The 19,361-nt window shown below is 43.9% G+C and overlaps 1 long non-coding RNA gene across 5 annotated transcripts in view; it reads right to left on the reverse strand.

The window, feature by feature from the left end:
* Positions 1-2,973: 2,973 nt before the first annotated feature.
* The window catches only part of LOC136364351 (uncharacterized), a 60,666-nt gene continuing 44,278 nt past the window's right edge, over positions 2,974-19,361 (reverse strand). For 3 of the 5 annotated variants that reach the window (XR_010744144.1, XR_010744140.1, XR_010744141.1), the window contains 2 exons: positions 11,111-11,153; positions 6,721-9,304 (listed from right to left, as the gene is read on the reverse strand). This is a non-coding gene — a long non-coding RNA (uncharacterized lncRNA). Of the gene's footprint in view, positions 2,989-6,720; positions 9,305-11,110; positions 11,154-17,850; positions 17,950-18,454; positions 18,621-19,361 lie in introns of those variants that run through there. The other 2 variants (XR_010744142.1, XR_010744143.1) reach the window with 2 other exon arrangements.

Here is a 19,361-nt window from a genome sequence, read left to right on the forward strand (position 1 = left end):
CAGTGAAAGTCTGTGTAATGAGTATTCTAACACTTAGAAGTTTTCATTCTGCACACCAAAATGTCCAAGTGAAAAATCAGGGCTCTTCCAGGGATAAGTTTACCAGCCTGAAAGGTAAACTCCTGAGTCCCAAGAGTGTGAGTCTTCATTTAGCTCTTTGGTCTCACAGATATGCCTGGAGAGATAGAGCCTGATTACCTAAGCACAAGAACAGCTTTATTGAAATTCCTTGTCCTCATTCTCCCAAGAATATGGAGAGGGAGAGGAGATTGCACAGTTGGGTATTTCTGCAGCTCCTTGGTAAGAACAGAAGCATACAGTCCACAAGGCCTGGAGAAAGATCTTTGAAAAGAGAAAGTGGTGTGTTTCAAAGGAGACACCCACCTTCTCTAGGGTGATGTACTGGCAATACCTGGAAGTAATGGACTGCTCTGATGGTTCCTTGAAGACAGGAAAGCCTGGGGGGGGGTGGCAGATTCTGCATCTCCTCTCTTCTGCCTCTTTCCAAACAAAGCATGGCTCACACAAGGGGACTGCTGCCTGTAGCAGTAACCCCCACACCATGGCAGCCTCATCCACAGAGCATGATGCAGGCTACATGCCCACTGCTGATTCCACAGGGAATAGAAACACTAAGCACGCTGCTCCAAAAGCCATTTTCATCCTATCACAGACTGCAATGACACCTGCATTGTGCCCACCCTCCTAAAGGCACTCAGCTCAGCAGTTTACCAAACACACTTGAAGGGCTAACAAAAAGGCAGGCTACCAACACTGACAGGCTGAATTTCAGCAAAGTTAAGGTTATAGAGAGAAAATGAAATATTTCAAAGCAGTTATTTGCTGTACTGTCCTGTTACACATCTGCCTAAGTTGCAGTAGTAGTCAGCAAATTGTCTCTTTAATTCTCTACTTTCATGAAATGGAACTTATTTCTGGTGAAAAATAATATATATACCCCAACACCATGTACATCGTTCATGCAGAATAGCAAAGCTTTCAGTGCAGTGGGAAAGTGTTGTCTTCCAAATTGCTGCAAAACCCATAAACACACAAAAGTTTCATTCAGTTCCTAAGTATTAAGGAATACACATAAAAAGGAGGCCTCCTACCAAGATGGCAGAAAAAAAAACTAAAAAGAAGAAGGAAAGGACAGCAAGATATCCCCTGTGTCCTGCTTTTTTATTATTATGGAGTGCTCTACTTACACAAAGTGGGCAATAAGAACATGCTCGTATAGTGAGGTAGAGTCCACCAAAATCATCAGCAGAAAACTCATGGTAAAAGATATTTTTTCCAAGTGCTTTCAGTAATTACACAAGTCCAAAAATCAACATTAACAAGTTCAGAAATTAACACTGGTGAAGCATTATCTCAAGAAACACTTCGGCATTTGTGTTGTGTTTGTTTAGGGCATTGCTGAAAGCTCACAGACCTCCTGAAACCTGCCATAGTGTGAATGTCTGCTTCAGTCATTCCATTTCTCTGTAGAGGAAACTAAATCAAAGACTTAGCCCTCTATAAAGCAAGGTATGTGATAACCACCAGGTAGAAACTCATCACATTTCAGAATCTAAGACATCTTCCTTCTTTTCCAAGACATCTTTAGCTTTATCTTGACCAGTCATGAGAGGACAGAGAAATATATACGGTCTAAATTGTCACCCAGACAATACACCAAACCAAAAAAGTCAACCTTTTCCCCCCCCCCCCTCATTTATTTCCCCCAAGCCTCTTGTATAATCTTTTCCTTTCCAGGCTTCCCCATGCTATCGAATTGGCTGGTTTTGTAATGGCTGCTAGTGTGAAAATCCTTCATAATGTTCTAACACAAACCAATAGTTTTAGCCAGAACCCTTTAATACATATGCTTATTTTCCTCATGTCAATTTAAATGGTAATTTAAATAAACTACTAATCAGTAATTTATTAATTAGGAATTTAAATAAAAGATGTAACAAAACTGAAAAGGGTATTTCCTAGTAAGATGTTTAAAAGCTTATAGGAACACGCAGTTCATGTATCACATTAATTTTAAATTAGATTTTGTATGTGGTCATTTCAGAGATGCTAGAAACAGAGGGATTATCCAATATATAACTTGGGGAAATATATTTACAAATATATTCCAGAGATGTGGTCAGAAGTTGATACTAAGAATAAAAGTCATCAAAAAAGGAAGGCAGCAGATACTAATCCTTGTGGTGGAAATGCTATTTCAAAATGTGAACTTAACCACATCCTCTTTAGTGTGAACTTGTCAACATTCAATACAGTCTTCCTGAATCTATACAAAGTCTGAGACAACAGTTCAGGAAATCATATAAATATACATTTCATATTAAAAGAAAATCTCCCTCTGAAAACCAGCTATGATAATTAGACGTTAATATTCAACAACTATATCCATGTTTGGGCCTGGAACAGGTCTGTGCTCTCTCAGAGCTGCCAGACACTGCAAAGCCTGCAGGAGGACCACCATGTCTTTGGAACAAAGAGCAGGAATTAATAACCCAAGGCCTTCGAGGGAAAGAGAAAGGGAAGGGAAAGAAGAAGGACACTGAGAACTTCTTTGAAGTCTAGCATCTCATAACTGTAACCCAGCTCCAACGCTTTCCAGGGTGGCAGAACCTCCTGACTCCATCTCCCACACCTGCACATCCAGCCTCCTCATACCTCCACAACAGAGTCCGTTCTGCCCAGTGAACCTGGAGAACAGCCAGTCTATGGAAAAGATTGTATCGGAGCACAGCACAAAACTGAATGTATTTTCCAGCAGTCAGCATGAGAAATAAACAACACAACGAATAAATTGTTTCCAAGCATTGTGTTTTTCATTTTAACAGCCTAATTTCTGAGCTTACCTGCAGCTGCCACATAGCTTGGGGTTTCCTGCAGATCCATAGCTGTCTTGTCATCTTCATCACAGAAGTAACAGATAGTTACAGAAGTAACAGGTAACAAGTAACAGGTGTTGTTCTCTTCCTTCTAGGAAGGAAATGGAAGAGACAGGTGGTTTGTGGGTATTTATCTAACCCACATTCAAGTCATTTAACTAATGACCAGGGGAAGGAAGCAGGGAAAGGAGAAACAGAGCCAGTTTTAACTCAGCTCAATAGTCCCCAAGCCATCTGTCCACACCTGTGCATACACAACAGCCATGTAAGTGTGCCATGCTGACAATTAGTGGTGGCCAAATCTACAGTCCATGCCCCTACATGGGCAAACTCTCAAAGAACTGGGCTGCTAATCCCAAATAGTTTGTTGCACTACTGAAACAGGTGATGCTCAAGATTATAATCACATAGAACACATCAGATCTAACTGGGATTTGGGCTTGGTAATAGGCCTTTTATCATCAGCACAGGACATAATAAAACTTCCACAATTAAGTGAGCAACATAACTATTTTCCTGTTTTTCTTCCTTTTAGTAGTTTCTTTATAATGGCATAGGCACTGAAATGGGTGCTCTTAACATCTATTATACATGGTTTGGTTTAAGTTTAGAATTTTTCTGTGCTAAAAGCAACAAGCTTTGTCCACTGAGGCTCACATTTGACTGCCACAGGCTGCAAAGCAGAGAGAGACCAAGGGTTTGCAAAGCCCAGCACTGCACTCCAAGGTGGGAGCTCGCTGCTCAGGAATCTCTCCAGAGACTACCATGGTGTTTCCAAGGCAGAATTACCACTTCTTTTACTTATGTGAAAGTTTGGGGGTCCTTTTGGCCCCCTTCTTTCATCCAAAATCCCATTTTGTGCTATTCTATCTCTGTTCAACCGCACAACCCCTCAGTGATACACCTGCAAAGAGAAGCATGGGGAAGGGGATTTCAACTTCAGCCTCATCTCACCATTCACCTGACACAGGTGTAGGGGCCAACACCTCCCCAGCACCTCCACAGGGCTGGGGAAAAGGGGCCAGCCAAAAGCACAAGGGAATGAATTTATGTCTTGTTGAGACTTTAAAGTAAACACATGCAGAAAGGAGGGCAGGAGAGAGTCACAAATCTACACTGGCTGGCCTGTGCAGCCATGTCCACAAGGCAAAAGCTGCCCAGGTGCATCCACGCCATGCTGCAAGCCATGATAGCAGCCCAGAGACACCCACAGCCCTGCTGCCATCCCCTCAGCCTACAGACACCCATGGCCCTGCTGCCATCCCCTCAGCCTACAGACACCCACGGCCCTGCTGCCATCCCCTCAGCCCAGGGACACCCACGGCCCTGCTGCCATCCCCTCAGCCTACAGACACCCACAGCCCTGCTGCCATCCCCTCAGCCCAGGGACACCCACGGCCCTGCTGCCATCCCCTCAGCCCAGAGACACCCACAGCCCTGCTGCCATCCCCTCAGCCTACAGACACCCACGGCCCTGCTGCCATCCCCTCAGCCCAGGGACACCCACAGCCCTGCTGCCATCCCCTCAGCCCAGGGACACCCACAGCCCTGCTGCCATCCCCTCAGCCTACAGACACCCATGGCCCTGCTGCCATCCCCTCAGCCTACAGACACCCACGGCCCTGCTGCCATCCCCTCAGCCCAGGGACACCCACGGCCCTGCTGCCATCCCCTCAGCCTACAGACACCCACAGCCCTGCCGCCATCCCCTCAGCCCAGGGACACCCACGGCCCTGCTGCCATCCCCTCAGCCCAGGGACACCCACGGCCCTGCTGCCATCCCCTCAGCCCAGGGACACCCACGGCCCTGCTGCCATCCCCTCAGCCTACAGACACCCACGGCCCTGCTGCCATCCCCTCAGCCCAGGGACACCCACGGCCCTGCCGCCATCCCCTCAGCCCAGGGACACCCACGGCCCTGCTGCCATCCCCTCAGTCTACAGACACCCACGGCCCTGCTGCCATCCCCTCAGCCTACAGACACCCACGGCCCTGCTGCCATCCCCTCAGCCCAGGGACACCCACGGCCCTGCCGCCATCCCCTCAGCCCAGGGACACCCACGGCCCTGCCGCCATCCCCTCAGCCCAGGGACACCCACGGCCCTGCCGCCATCCCCTCAGCCTACAGACACCCACGGCCCTGCTGCCATCCCCTCAGTCTACAGACACCCACGGCCCTGCTGCCATCCCCTCAGCCCAGGGACACCCACGGCCCTGCTGCCATCCCCTCAGCCCAGGGACACCCACGGCCCTGCTGCCATCCCCTCAGCCCAGGGACACCCACGGCCCTGCTGCCATCCCCTCAGTCTACAGACACCCATGGCCCTGCTGCCATCCCCTCAGCCCCTCAGGACAGGACTGGCCTCCCCACAGCCCTCCATACCAACAGCCTTGCCTGCTGGGGTCCCAGACTGCCATGTGAGAGAGCGGGAAAGTGGAGCCCAATGGCTGTGGGGCAGGAGGCCCAGGGACTGCCCTTGGGACTGCCCCTGCCCAGGCCTCTGGAACCTGTGAAGTCAGAGAATTCTCATCAATGTAGAAATTATCTTCTCTGTGAGTGCCTGAGGGAACAAAAGAATCCATGAGGTTACTGGAGAAGAGCAACTCTGCCCAGATACACAGGAGATCCTGCTAGAAATGTCCCAACTCAAACTGAATGCTAACAGCAGTTAAAAAAAAAAAAAAAAAAAAAAAAAAAGTATGAAGATGGGAACTGAAAAAGCATGGAAAATGGAAAGCTGCTCTCCAGCTGGTGGGCTCCTCCTGGTTGAATAAGCAGTTAGGAGACCTCAGGAAAAAAAATCCCAAATCTAAGGAGAACAGCTGTGGTGTGCTGATTTTGCTGGTGGAGCCTGTGTGGTGCTGCAGGATACAGTGGCAAGAGAGGGGAATTGAAAGCCTTGGAGGAACTCTGAGACGCCACCCTCTCCACAGCTGCTCCCTGAGGCCAAAACCACTCGGTTAGGGCAACTGGTGGCGGACAGGGGTAGTGTGGGCAGAGATGTGAGGGCACTGGATGGAGCAGGGAACCGGGGCATCTCCCCCTGCCCCTGGCCCCGTGGGGTGCCGCAGTCCATGCCTATATCCAACCCTCCCTGCTGGCACTGAGTCATCCCTCAGAGCACCCTCCCTTCAGGCTATCAGAACCCAAGGCAATGGCCAGTCTTTCTTACTGACAATCCCATCCCTAAATACATTTTCACCATGGAGACCGGCTCCCTCACTCATCTCTCATCCAGGAGACACAACTTTGTGGGACTCTAACTCCTGCTTAGCTCAAGCCAAAAGGAATAACTATCAACTAAGAATAAATACTAATTAACCTGAATCTTTCATCATATCGTGATCTGAACCAGATGCTATCTCTAACTTTAGGCTGCTTTGAGATGCAACCTCTATCTGCAGCAGGCAAAAATAAGATTCCTTCTTTTGATAAAGTTAATTGTGGGCATCAACAAGACACATTTCTTGGCAATACTGTGCTCTTATCTTTAAATGCTGTGAACTCACAAGGCTTTGAAAGGTCTTACATTTTGAGTGCCTCCCATATGAGTTTTTTGATTGAGAATTCAATCCAGGACACTTCCCATGTCGTGCTGGAAAAAGAGGTGCACTGAAGACAGCTTTAACACTGCACACAAGTGCTGAATAGAGGCTGTCTCAGAACAAGCAGCCAAAGGCTGCACAAGAACACAGCCAAGATTTAGCCCCCCAACACAGGGGACAGTGGTGTGAAAGCCATATGGTATCTTCTGTTCAGCTGGTTGAAATCAATAATGCTTTATATCTGTTTTAGCATCAGAGAAAGAATAATACAGCAGGGTCAAAACCAAAGATTTATTTGCCAAAGTGTATCAACATTTTCAAAGCTGCTTTGTTTTGATGTTCTTCATTTGTTGGAAGTAGTGCCAATGTTTTCTAAACTACTGAAAACCACTGTTGAAAATTCCTGTAAAATTGTGTTTTTCATTATGACTGTTGGTACTTATGCAGACAATATACATAGAGAGAGGAAATGATACAAACCAAACTTACTGTAAAAGCCAAGATCTTTCAAAAATGCAACTGTATTCCCTTGCAGAAAAATAGGTTATCTGGGGGAAAATATTTTTGGACTTTAAAAAGCAGTGATAGGGATACTAAATAACTCTTGGCAAAGAGCTATGCAAAGCTGAACTCTGCCCAGTTCCACCTCTCAGGCACCTTCTGTTCAACAGTCTACACTGGTAACTAGGATTAGCAATTTTATCTTCACATCACTCCATGGACATCTAAGTTTCAACAAGTCTGCAGATGAAGCCATAAAATCAAGCCTCTACCATTTCAAAATTGCATAAATAGTGTTTAAGTGATTTAATAGTGGGGTTTGTTTGTAGAGCACAAATGTCCCTGTATAGAGCAGCTCAGCAGGTCCAAAGATGTGACCAGCAGTGCCAACTCCCCAGGTGCTGGCACACCTTCCCATCCACAGACTCTCTGCTGCAGATCATCAAGGGCCTCTTGGTCTGTGAAACATCCATCTCACCTGTGAGGTCAGACATCACCCAACCCCGTGTCACATGGACACATGCTCCTGTGTCCTCTGAAACAGACCTTGCTTCCACAGAAGAATGCCCTCGAATTTGTGCTAAAGGAACTAATGGCAGCTCCATCTTCCAGGAGAGCTGAAATAGCCAAAAACACTGAGAATGACGTACTGCTTTACCTTCTTGATGAGTCCAGTCACCACCTACCTCCTCTCTCTCTTGCAAGTGGCTGTTTCCTATGATAGTAAGGCACAAGTGAGCAGCGTGAACCACTTGAGATAACCAGAAGTTACGTGATTCTTACCAAAACTAATGGGAATTACATAACCAAGGTTTTTTTTGAGAACTCTTGTCAAAAGTAATGCCAAAATTACTCTTAAGTCTACTACTTAGGGTACTGGCTGACTGTAAATCTCTCAAGGTACATAATCGAGTGGAAACACCAGCCAGAGTTTCAGCCACCTGAATAGTCCATGGTGCTCAGGTGTATTTTAGGTACTGAAAACAACCTTCAAAACTTGAGTCAAGATTCCTTTCCTTGAACTGAAGGTTCATAATCCTTGGCGAGTCCCATAACCAAAACTGCCACAATAACAAATGCACAGGCATCTCCTTTCCTGGATGTGCGTGGTTTTGATGCCTGCACTGGTTATAAGCAGCAATGTACTAAGGGAGTACAAACCCATGAAATTTAGGAAGATGAGTAATGTATGAAGTGTGGAGGCAGTGAGAGATGATCCTCATATTATGTGCTTTTATTTAATAATTTATAAGTATCAGCTTTCCCCAAACTGCCCCTCAGCCTAGCAATTACATGTTGGCTGATTTCTGGTTAGTGCTGTTCTTTTATAATAACAAACTGTTCCCAAAGCCTCACATACAGGGAATTAGACAATCAAAGTACTGTGTGCGATTTTCCACTTAATTCATTCAGTAAGCTGCAATTAAAACAATACAATTCAAGGCCTTGTGTGTTTCTCTGAAAAAATACAGAACTTTACTTGTTACTATTAATATATACAACCTACAAGAAAGAGTAAACAAAGCCCATTTGTCTTCACTGTTGTAGTAGAGTAATTTTCTTATCTTTTTCTGTAGATGCTCTGGTAGTCATCAATATTTCTTTCAGTTGCTGTTCTTCAAAAGACACACACTTTTCATTCAACTGCACAGAGAAAAAAAAAAAAAAAAGGAATCCAGTGGGACAAATTCCCTTGGTGAGCAGATCCACCGTAGCTGCCTGGGAAGGAATCTAGGTGAAGGACTTGCATTAGGGAGATGCTTAAACCTATTTGGAAGGGAAGAGGCACCATTTTATCAGGCAGTAATCAAATTTCTGTTAAATTTTAGCTAGATATTTTTTACCTAAATATTTCCTATTTCTGGAAAAGCAGTGTTTCATGGCTACTGATCTCTGTTCACCCCCTTTGTATATATGACATACCGAGTTTTAGTATGACTATAGAACCTGCCCTCTTCTGGTTTTATGGAGCTTCAATAACGAAACCCAGTCTCATTAATATTATACCAGATTTGAGGGTGCAAAAGAGAACAGAAGCTGTAGCTGGCTCCACAAGAAAGTGATAAGCCACCCTATTAGAGCTGCTGTGACTGTCTCCCATACCATCAAACTCCATGAAAACTGGGCATTATTTCAATCAGTCATGAGCACAGAGTGTGCAGTGCTCCGAGTGCAGCAACATCTCTGCCTTGTGAGGATGCACCGTGTCTAAGTCTCAGGATGTTTCCAGAGCTTCTGTGAACAAGGTATATCTCCACACTGTTCCTGGTAGAAGGCTATCCTCCTGATGTGCTGGTCTTGGGTATGTTAATTCAGTATTTCAGCAGTGGTTCTTGACAGAGGCTTGATTCAGCCTACTCCTGCAACAGAATAACAAAGCACTGATTTGGATCTTGTACTCTTAATTATTATTCCACCAACATAAATGCGCATTTCACTTAAGATCAGTTCCTCAAGAAAGAACTATTGTCTGCTTTGATAAGACGGTATGAAATTTATCCAAACATTTATCAAACTATGTGAAATCTTATTGGAAGAATACGTTCCGAGATTTTGTTAAAGTTCCTCAAGACAAAGTAACCCCAAAATACGAGTCAGAGCAGAGACTCCCAAAGTCTGGTCCATAGGGAACTCACAGCTCATCTAGTGCTCACTTTTATTCTTTTCTTCCAGTACACAGCAGCATAAAAAGGACAGGACAAAATAAAGAACCAAAATCAGTTTTTCTTTTCCAGAAAGGCAGACCTCTGCCAACCCCAGTTCCAAGAAACACTGTCCAGTATTTTCCTTCCTTCCAGTTATTGTCTTTCTACAAGGATGTTACAAGTGATGAATGACAAGGAAGGCAATTCACCAAACAAGGTACCTATTCTGAAGTTATTTTTATTAAAAGAAATGCTAATATCCTACTCGTGGCATATGACTCTATGCTTGAAGAATCCTGCAATTTGCATATAATCTGGGTGAAAGAAATTTAGTTGAAAGACCACATCTCCAACTATTAATTAATGTTCCCAGAAAGTCTAACAAAAGAAAAAAAAAAAACCCAAACCCAACCACCTCTGCTTGGCACGTTTTTTCCAAATGTGCTTTTTTAGCTTAGATTCCTTTCATAGAGATAACACTGGCAGCCAGTAACTGTACATGTTCTGTAATAAACATACTTTTGATATGGCATTTCAGGGCAATAGGATTACTAAAAAAAATTTTATAAAGCTAAACTTATCATCAGTGTATATTAAAGATCATGCTATTACAATAAACTATATAGAGTAAGGCACTGTCCATGAAATCAAGAAGATGTTTCATATCACTTTAATATGTTGACTTTATCAACTGACCTATAATAATAATAAATGATAATTTTCATTATCATTTACATTGAAGCTTCTTTAAGCTTTCAAGTGCCCTTATACCCAAAACCATGCAATTCAATTCCAGCAAGTAACTCCAAAAATCACATCAAGGAATTTCTTTATTGGTTTCTCTCAATGGCTTCCAGATTAACTCTGCTCTTCTATAATCACAGAAAATGCTTCCTGTAAGAATCTCATCTAAAAATACATGGTTGAAGTTAGATATTTTCAATGCTGCAACAAAGGACCATGCAACTAGAAAATAGCTAATAACTTTCTTGATGATTCACATACTGAAATCAGTGCTGACACTTAGTATCAGAAGAATGAAATCATATTTAAGAACTAAAATAAGAATGTGAAGAACACAAAAAAAAATAGGTTTGGATCTCAAAGTATCTACTTTTTACCTACTCACCTTTCAAACACTTGGGCTTCATTAAACTCACAAGTATCACTGCAAGAATGTGCACTACCAGTGCAGTGAGTGCATAAAAGCCAGAATGCCAAGGTAGGGAAGAGGCAGACATAAAGCTGCTCACAGTAGTGTTCCAGATTGGTGCTAAAATAAGAGTTGTGAGCTACATTCATTTTAAGTAAATATAAGATTATCTATACTCAGTTCAGGCCTTCTTTAGTCATCAACTACTTGGGAAGAAATTATAGCTTATCTAGAACAGCATTCATTTTCCTCAGTGGCACAAAGAGAAAGTGAATAAACCCTTGTCCTTCTCTAGTTCAGGCCGAGGAGGGATCCATGCACAAATCCCTGAGGGCGACATCTACCCAGCACAATACAGCTGCACTTACCCATTCTGTAAGCTCCCAGATCAAAAGCAGTAGGCTCAAGCCTCTGGAAAAAAAAAAAGATTTCACATCAAAATATTCTTCCAAGTAGAAGTTTAGTACACAAACTTACCACCCCTCCTTGCAACAGAAGCTTTAATTCATAATGTTTGCTAGAAGACAAGATCTTTACTACACCAGGGAGCAAGAGTAACTTATAATGCTCTTTCAGGCCAAAGCATCTTAAACAGCTTCAGTTATGAATGGAAAAGTGTTCTTCACACCTCTAGAACACGGAAACAAAGAAAAACAAAAGACATCATGGAGTCCTCCAGAAACTCGGCATTTTCACCTAGCTTTCTATTCAAGTATTTCTGCCCTTGATTACTGACACTAAACAAATCCATGGATGCACCAAATAGCAACATAGCAGCAGCAGCTCATAAAATTAAACTGAGCTAGACATCGTTGCTATATTGAACAAAATAGATTCTTCCCCCCACCAATAATGACTAGAGCAGACAGAAGTGCAAAAGCTATGTGATGACAGACTTTCATCAGGGAAAACAAATGGGCAGGCCTTGGCAGCTGTGTCAATTCTGTGGTTTGGTCCTGGAGGTTGTGGCTTCAGCCCCAGGTCCCAATTCCTTACCACAAACCACTAGAAATCTCTCTGAGTAAATGCAGGACCAGCTCCTTCTCAGCTAGGCCCCATCAGATTGAAATATCATCCATGCAAAAGGCCTGCAGCTGAAGAATCCTGCCATAGGCATGGCTACTCAGCACCGCTGTGGGCACAACACAGCTGAGACCCTTTCAGCTTGACAACACAATGTCCTGAGCACCTTCCACCTCTGCAGGCTGCCTGCCTTCTCAGACAGCCCCTGGGAACACAACTCAGCAGCTTTCTCTGAATCAGACCCAGAGGACCACAGATTAATTAACGCTGCCTGCACCCCAGGCATATCCTGAGGACCTTAATCAGTCCTCGGCCGTGCTCCACCAGGCACTTTCCATGCAGTAGGCAAAAGGCAGGCTCTGTATGTCAGGGCTCCTCCAAGAAAGGGCTGTCCACCTGCACCAGAACCTGCAGAGCAGCAGCTTTTGAACCACTCCACAGCCTAAGCTGCTATTCCCAATACCCAAACTGAGCTAGCTCAGCCTGTTACTGTCAGTCTTTCTGAGCTCTGGCAATGAGGTGAACCTGCACGAGCACCAGTGGTCACAGCCATCCAGGCACCCCATATGACACAGGATAGAGATGAAAGTCATACATGAGGCAGCCCTTGCTTTGCATTTTGGTGCAGATGTACACAGAGAAAGGAGTGAGGGCAGAGCTGAGACAGTGGGAAGCTTAGAGAGAAGGAGGGTGTCTTACTTAAAGTCACTCTAAAGCACATTACAAATCTGTTATATCATTGTGGCTTACCCTATATTTCAGAGTAAATTAGTAACTTTTCAGAAGGAGTGAAGAAACTACCACTCCACTTTTAAATAATGAAAATGCTAAAAAACCTACACTTAACAGCTCTAAAACTGCAGCAAGTCACCCACCAACGCCCACTCCTCTTGTCAGCAGGCTTTTTTCAGCTTTGCCTATTATTTGTGTCAAGTCAGAGATGTCTAACGTTTGCTGTGCTTATCTGCTCAACTTTCAGGAGCCCCAAATGTTACAATATGTACCTGCGCCACTGACCTTTTTCCCCACAGCATTTTGATCTAAATAAAAATAAGTAAAACCCACAGAGTTTCCAAAATCATTTGGATTCACTGCTCTGAGTGCATAGCTGTAAAAAATCTGCTTTAAGATTAACATCCAATTTTATTCATGCCTGAGGCTTTACCACAGCATCTATTTTTGTAAGATTAACAGCAAGATCCCAGTTCTCCAGAAATGTAAAGAGTAACAGACAATTGTAAAACGAGGATGATGTTCCCTAACCTGCCCTGCTCACATTCAAGGAGGTACATTTTCCTAGCCCTTTCCACACTGGGTGTAATTTCTATTTGCATTTTTGCACCCACAACATACAGTATATCTATTAGTCCTTCTACCTCCCATTAGCTGGAATGCAAACTGTGGGTGCCAAAAAATACGAACATAAATCTCACATGTGCAAAGCATCCCCTGAAAGACAGCTTTTACTCTGGAGGAGTTAAGAAACAGCCATCTTCCAGTACCTTGCACAAGAGCACTTTGAATCATTTAGCTTGAAAATAAAAGTACAGAAAAAGAGCACTTGATATTTTGGCTAATCCATTTGAAATGAGTATACCTAAAAAACATTTCTTTTTGGACATGGCAACCTGAGGACGAATTGAGGGTCATTTTTAACCTAAACATCAGAGGAGATGTTGCTTTAAGTAGTGCCTTTGGTGTCTGTCAATTAGAGCTATTGCATTGCTGTCAACTTGCATTCCTGCTTTAGTTCCAGCTTTGCTCCATCCTACACAGATCCGTACAAATCAATTGTCTCTTGCAAACATGCACTTAACACTGGAAAGTGAAATTAATAAAGTGTGAGAAAATCTGATTCATAAAGCTGACACTCCTGTGCCCCACAACTCTTCATATAGGCAGGCAAAGCAGTAAACGATTATCAAATTGCAACTGTCATTCCTGACAAAATGCATCTCAATGCTGGAAGGAATTTTAGGTTTTAAGCTAAACCACCAGCTCAAAGGGTTCCTCAGAGCCTGTCAATATCTGTACTTTGGATGGAAAGCTACCACTGAGCGCAGTGTGCCCAACATACAGAACCTGCCACAAAATGAAGTTCTTCATAAGAAAGCTCATCTCAGTCTTGGTTGGTAACAATAACAAGGAGACAAGATGAGACCATCAGTCTCAATTGTGAAGACAATGTTTTCCTCCCATATTATTCTGTCTGTCATGTTCCCTTCAGGTTCCAAAGGAATCCCTGTCTCATATATCATTATTTCCCACAAAGCTTGAAAGCCCTCAGGGGGGGTTTCTTCCTGCCCACTGTACCAGCCTTGAAGTCTGAGTACCTTCAGAACAGTGACAGAGGCCTCTGCCAGCAATAAAGGGGAACATCTGCATACCAATTAAACTGCTGAGCACTGAATATTAAAAAAAAAAAAAAAAAAAAAGGGAAAAATAAAAGAGGGGGAAAAGCCTTGAAAGTAAATCTGAGCCAAGTTCTAATTAATGCCCTAGGCCCCGATTCACCACAGCACTTAGGCATGTAGTTAACTTTAAGCATGTATTTAGTTCCATTGAAGTCAAAAGACAGCATCGAAGAGGCAAACTACATTAGCACAATTTAATACTCTTTGGGCTAATTAATCAGCCATAAAAATTTACTGTGAGATCTGTATTCCTTATTTCCCTCACTGTGACATTTCCAGATAAAAATACTTGAACGTGGCTGGAATAAGCCAAAAAAAAAAAAGCCACCAGCACTATTTTGGCTGTCGTGGGGTGCTTGGACCTACAGCTGTGCAGGCTAGTCTCTAAGAACAGCTATAGGAACTAAGTGGGAACTAAGCTCTCTCTCACAGCCTACTGTCCTCATCCTCTGTGTGGTTGCAGCTCAAAAAGCACAGCCCTTGTCCTGAGGAGCAGTAATTAAAGAAACGAAAAGAAGTGGCAACAGATGAGCAGAGCCACCAGGCTTACATCAGAGACATCTTTCCTTTTCTCTATAAAGAGGTATCTACACACTGCAGCACATCATGTCAGCTGTGCTTGGAGATGGCAAGAAAGAGCAGCAGACAGGGCTGGGTAAGTGAGGGAGGCTGAGAGCAGATGCAGGTTTGGAGACAGAGCTGGTGAGGTTCCCAAGGAGGCACTGTCAGGCAGAGCTGGGCCGAGAGGAAGAGTGCTGGTGTCTAAAGGCTAGGCAGACTGGAGTCTGCCCAGTGTGGGAAAAGGCTAAACTCTCCTCAGTTTCAGTGCAGCAGAACCAAGCCTTGTAAAAAGGAAGTCCAGAGTGCAATCTCCACTTAGCTGACTTGTCCCAGATACATCCAACCCTTTTCTCCACTTAAGTCAAGTGTGGAGAATGGCTGCCAACATTGCACCAACAACATGCGGGCTAGATGTGGCCTAAACATGGTCTCCAAGGGCCAAATGTGACCAACTTCTGAAGTCCTGCTGACTTCAAAAAAGCATGTGTAACAACCAATCATTCTGTAATCAGAATGCAAGGAGACAAGTTGGCTGATAAGTGTGCTCTTGCTAGGGATTTCTGCAAAGATGAAGCCCCAGAAAGTTCGCTGAGTATCATTAATGCCGTACGTGGACCTATAAAAGCAAGAAAAATGAAAGCAGGGACATAAACCCCTGGTTGACAATACTTCTTTATCTCGTCCATCAGGTAAACAAAAAAGAACAAAAACAACCCTTCAAAAATTAGAACAACACGAGAATAAAAGAAAGCACCAGCACAGTTTTTCAGATTAACTTTGAATTTCCTTGCTTCCATTGGTTTAAGAGCTCTATTGTTACTCCCTTGTTTTTTTTAATTTCAGATACTAAAAGTTCTTTTATCTTTCAAAGTCCTTAGAGTATGTTATATAATTACGTAATTAAGGCCTCTTTCAACTGGATATAATTTACTCTATAGTTTACAACAGCTGCACTAGAGCCATTACAGTTTATCATTTAAAAGCCTAATTAGAGGCTTCTTAATTAGTGGATCCTTCAGTCACTAGACTGTGACTGTTTAAAATATGCTCAGCAGCTACTGCATTTTACAAATCTACATGAAGTGTTTGTGTGAAAACAGGGTGTGTACAAGTCCAAAAACACAGTGCTTGTCCCTGCAGGTCAGCCCATCTGAGCATGCAGAGCTCTACACAACATCTCCTCTCTCTCAGCGCTCTGCACTCTGTCTTTCCTTCATGCCCGTGCTGCCAGGAACTCCCAAAACAAGACCCCAGCCTCACCAAGCTGATGTGACCATTGCCATGTTCAAACACGATCCAAAGAGAGGACACAGCTGTGCCCACCGACTGCCCAGGCCAGCTCCTGCATGGCTCATCAAAAGCTTTCTCCAGCAAACTCAGCTCCTTGCTGGTGCTGCTCTTTCCCTCAAGAGCTCTGCACTGTGCTGGACTCTGCACACACTTCCTCTGTGCTGCCCAAAGTACTCATATCACTAGAAGGAAGAAGAGGGGAACAATTTTATAGCCAATGACACATAGTTCTCATTAATCACCACCAAACTATAAGTCAGTCACTGAGATTCTAAGTGCAATATTTGCCCAGAGAAAAAGTGTAACTCCACCCTCCCCTCTGGGTAGCACAATGCTGGGGAGCAGCTGGTGGAACTACAGCAAATCTTAACAGGAATTGCTCCCCAGAAAGAGCCTCATATGAACTGGGGGCTCACACTCAATGAGTCCAGACCGTACTCTGGAGGACTGGTGAGGTTGTGGTCAGTTTTCTTCAGCGTGTAACACAGCAGCTGTGTTACAATGGGTCAGATTTGGGGCCTGCCAGCATTTGGGAGCGTTCCTTTAAACAGTACAGTGACAAAATCATGAGTTCTTGTTGACTGCAGGATAATATAAATCAGCTATTGAAAACCTGTATCATTAGTGCTATTGCTTTCCAGTGGTAGATGGCTGCAGTAATGGATTGGCCTCTCCATCTCATCCTCCCACTGGAAAGTGACACATACAGGACCGATCAATAACTTGATCTAAGTTACTGGTAGACATGTCAGGTGCAAATATTGCCCTTTCTCAAAAGGTTTTAGAGACCAGGTATTTTTGCAAAATGTAGGCCAAATTGCAACAAATTGCTTTGGATAAATCGTCATTATGGTGGAGAACATAACCAGACCCACCCACATTGTTACAGGTGAGTGTTAAATAGACAGGAGGTGATTCTATTGTATGCATGTATTTCTTTGTGAGGTTCAATAGCTCAAGATGTCCCATTTGAAAAGCGTTTTCTGGAATAGTCATGTTGCTGAAGAGCCTGTTTGATAGGAAGTCACTAAATTATTTCATCATGGAATTTACACACTAATTTCTACAGCTGAAATCCTAAAATACTTCCAAAATCAATACCAAAATTCACGGCCATTACTAGGGCCAGAATTTTAGCCTATTGTGTCACAACATATTACCCTCTTAATGTAACGCTGTCAAACCTGAAGTCAGTGGAAACTCTACAGGTCACAGCCTTGTTTCCCCATGGATCAGTGCAGAAGCTACAGATGGGTTTAAGGGCCTTCCCTACTCAAAGGTGTCCTCTCTTTGATGCCACTACAATGACTAAAGCACGTACATCTGTTTCTGACCCCACCTCTGCCACCTTCACACACACACAGGGAATATGATCAAGTAGATTATAAAGCAGGTCAGAGGCACAGATATTCCAGTTAGCATTTTACAGCCCTCAAGGCTGTCCATGGACACACATGGAAGTGAATGTAAGCTCAGTCCTGGCTTTATGCTAAGTCCTGCTGTGGCACTAGTATCAGGGAAGTCTTTCTAGGGGAGAAAATAAACCTGGGCCAGGGCTTTCCAAATGGTGAGCTGTCATCTTCTGAAAACCCTTGTGACAACCTGCCTATGGATTTAACTTCACAGGGATATCATATTTTTTTAGCTGACCTTCTTAGAAAAGTTTGTACTCCAAACTTCTGGAAATCCTTGCACCTTAAATCAAATACCCTTTTAAACTGATCCTCAACACTTACATTCCATGGCCTGCATGGTACTAACACCAACTTTCTTCAGTAAGCTCAACGGCATCAGAAGTGATGTCATAGAAATAATTTCACCTGAATAACGTTGCATTGACTTCCGTGACAAGAGCAGGAGAGCAAAAGGAAGGTAGTGGCTAGGTTCAGGTAGCCACAACCATAAAACAGAGAAGAAGGCTGCAAACAGAAAAAAAAAACCAAAACATCATACTGATATGCTTTATATTCAATTTGCCTGCTGGTCCAAGCAAGTCCCATGAACTTCCTTGTCTTCACAGCAGGGCAGCTGTGCTGCACTCCACCGTGTAAAGCCCTGGGAGAGCAGAGCACAGGACAGCCAGTGGCTTGGCAAGTCCAGGGACTCCCTGCAGCAGGATGCCTGCAGCAGATCCCACCAGGACAGCTCACCAGCCCAGCTCCCTCAGCACCGGGGCAGCATGATGAGGAATCCAAACACCCACACTCAGCCCACAGCCAGCCCAGCTACACAGGGGTAGATGGCTGCAGGCCTTATGGCTGCTGCTGGAACCATCGGGGTCACAAGAAAGAAACGGATCTCTCTGGCAGCCAAGAGATCCCTTTTTCTGGGGGCAGGATTATGGGTTATCATTTTGTGTAGATCTCTGCTCTTCTCCACTCCCACACCTTTTTTTTTTTTTTTTTTTAATAAATGAAAACATACCAGAAAAGCTCAGTGTCTTCTTTCAAGACTTCTCTATTTCACTAACTTGTTCCAACCTCCGTCACATCTCTTCCCTTGTCAGCAGCTGTACCACTGCTCTGTACCTCTGCCCACGAACAAATGCACTGGTTCAATACATTGGTTGAAGGTATGAACTGGAATCCCTCTGTTAAAAGGAACAAGGAGGCATCCCAGAGACTGACACAGCTGCTATTTGCATGTAAAAGAGGAAAAGAGGTGCATGACTGAGCCCAAATTAGCATGAGCAAAGCCTCCCACCGCATTTGCAAACTACAGCTTGCACAGTGGTGCTAATAGAGGTCCACACTTCCCTCACAAAGAAAGATTTCTACCTCAGCCACAAGGAAACTTGTACAACAGTGGTCCACAGAATTTGGCATGAACTTTTAAATCCCTGTATTTCTGAAATATACAGTGAGCTAAAAAAAGAGAAAAACAGTGGATGCAGGCTAACATTGACATGCCCAGGTTTAATTTCATCCCCACTTCCAGCTTGATTCCTGAGGCTGGCTACCTCACAGAAATGTTTCGTAAGGCCTCCTTCTGTACTCCATGGTTTCTGAGTGTCCAGAAATATTTACAGCATTCAGTGCATCTAAAAATGAAAACCAAAATAAGCAGGGCAAATGCAGATCTAATACTCCATTTCCATCTTTTGAAAAAGGAGAGCCATTCCTTTTCAATTTCAGCTCTTTCAAAGGGATGCTCTTGGGATTAATTTATGTCTGCAAAGTCTTGCTGAAGGCAGCCATTTCCTAAACTGTAGAATTTTCAGATTTTTACATAGTCTTTGTCTTTCTGGCTGTCTACAGAGATACCTAAGCATCCATGTCTGTGCCTTTACCTACTGAGTCAGAAAAAGAGGGTTAGATGTCTCAGTAGACTG

The sequence above is a fragment of the Sylvia atricapilla genome, chromosome 8, assembly GCF_009819655.1.
Source record: "Sylvia atricapilla isolate bSylAtr1 chromosome 8, bSylAtr1.pri, whole genome shotgun sequence".
In the NCBI taxonomy this organism is placed as follows: Eukaryota; Metazoa; Chordata; class Aves; order Passeriformes; family Sylviidae; genus Sylvia; species Sylvia atricapilla.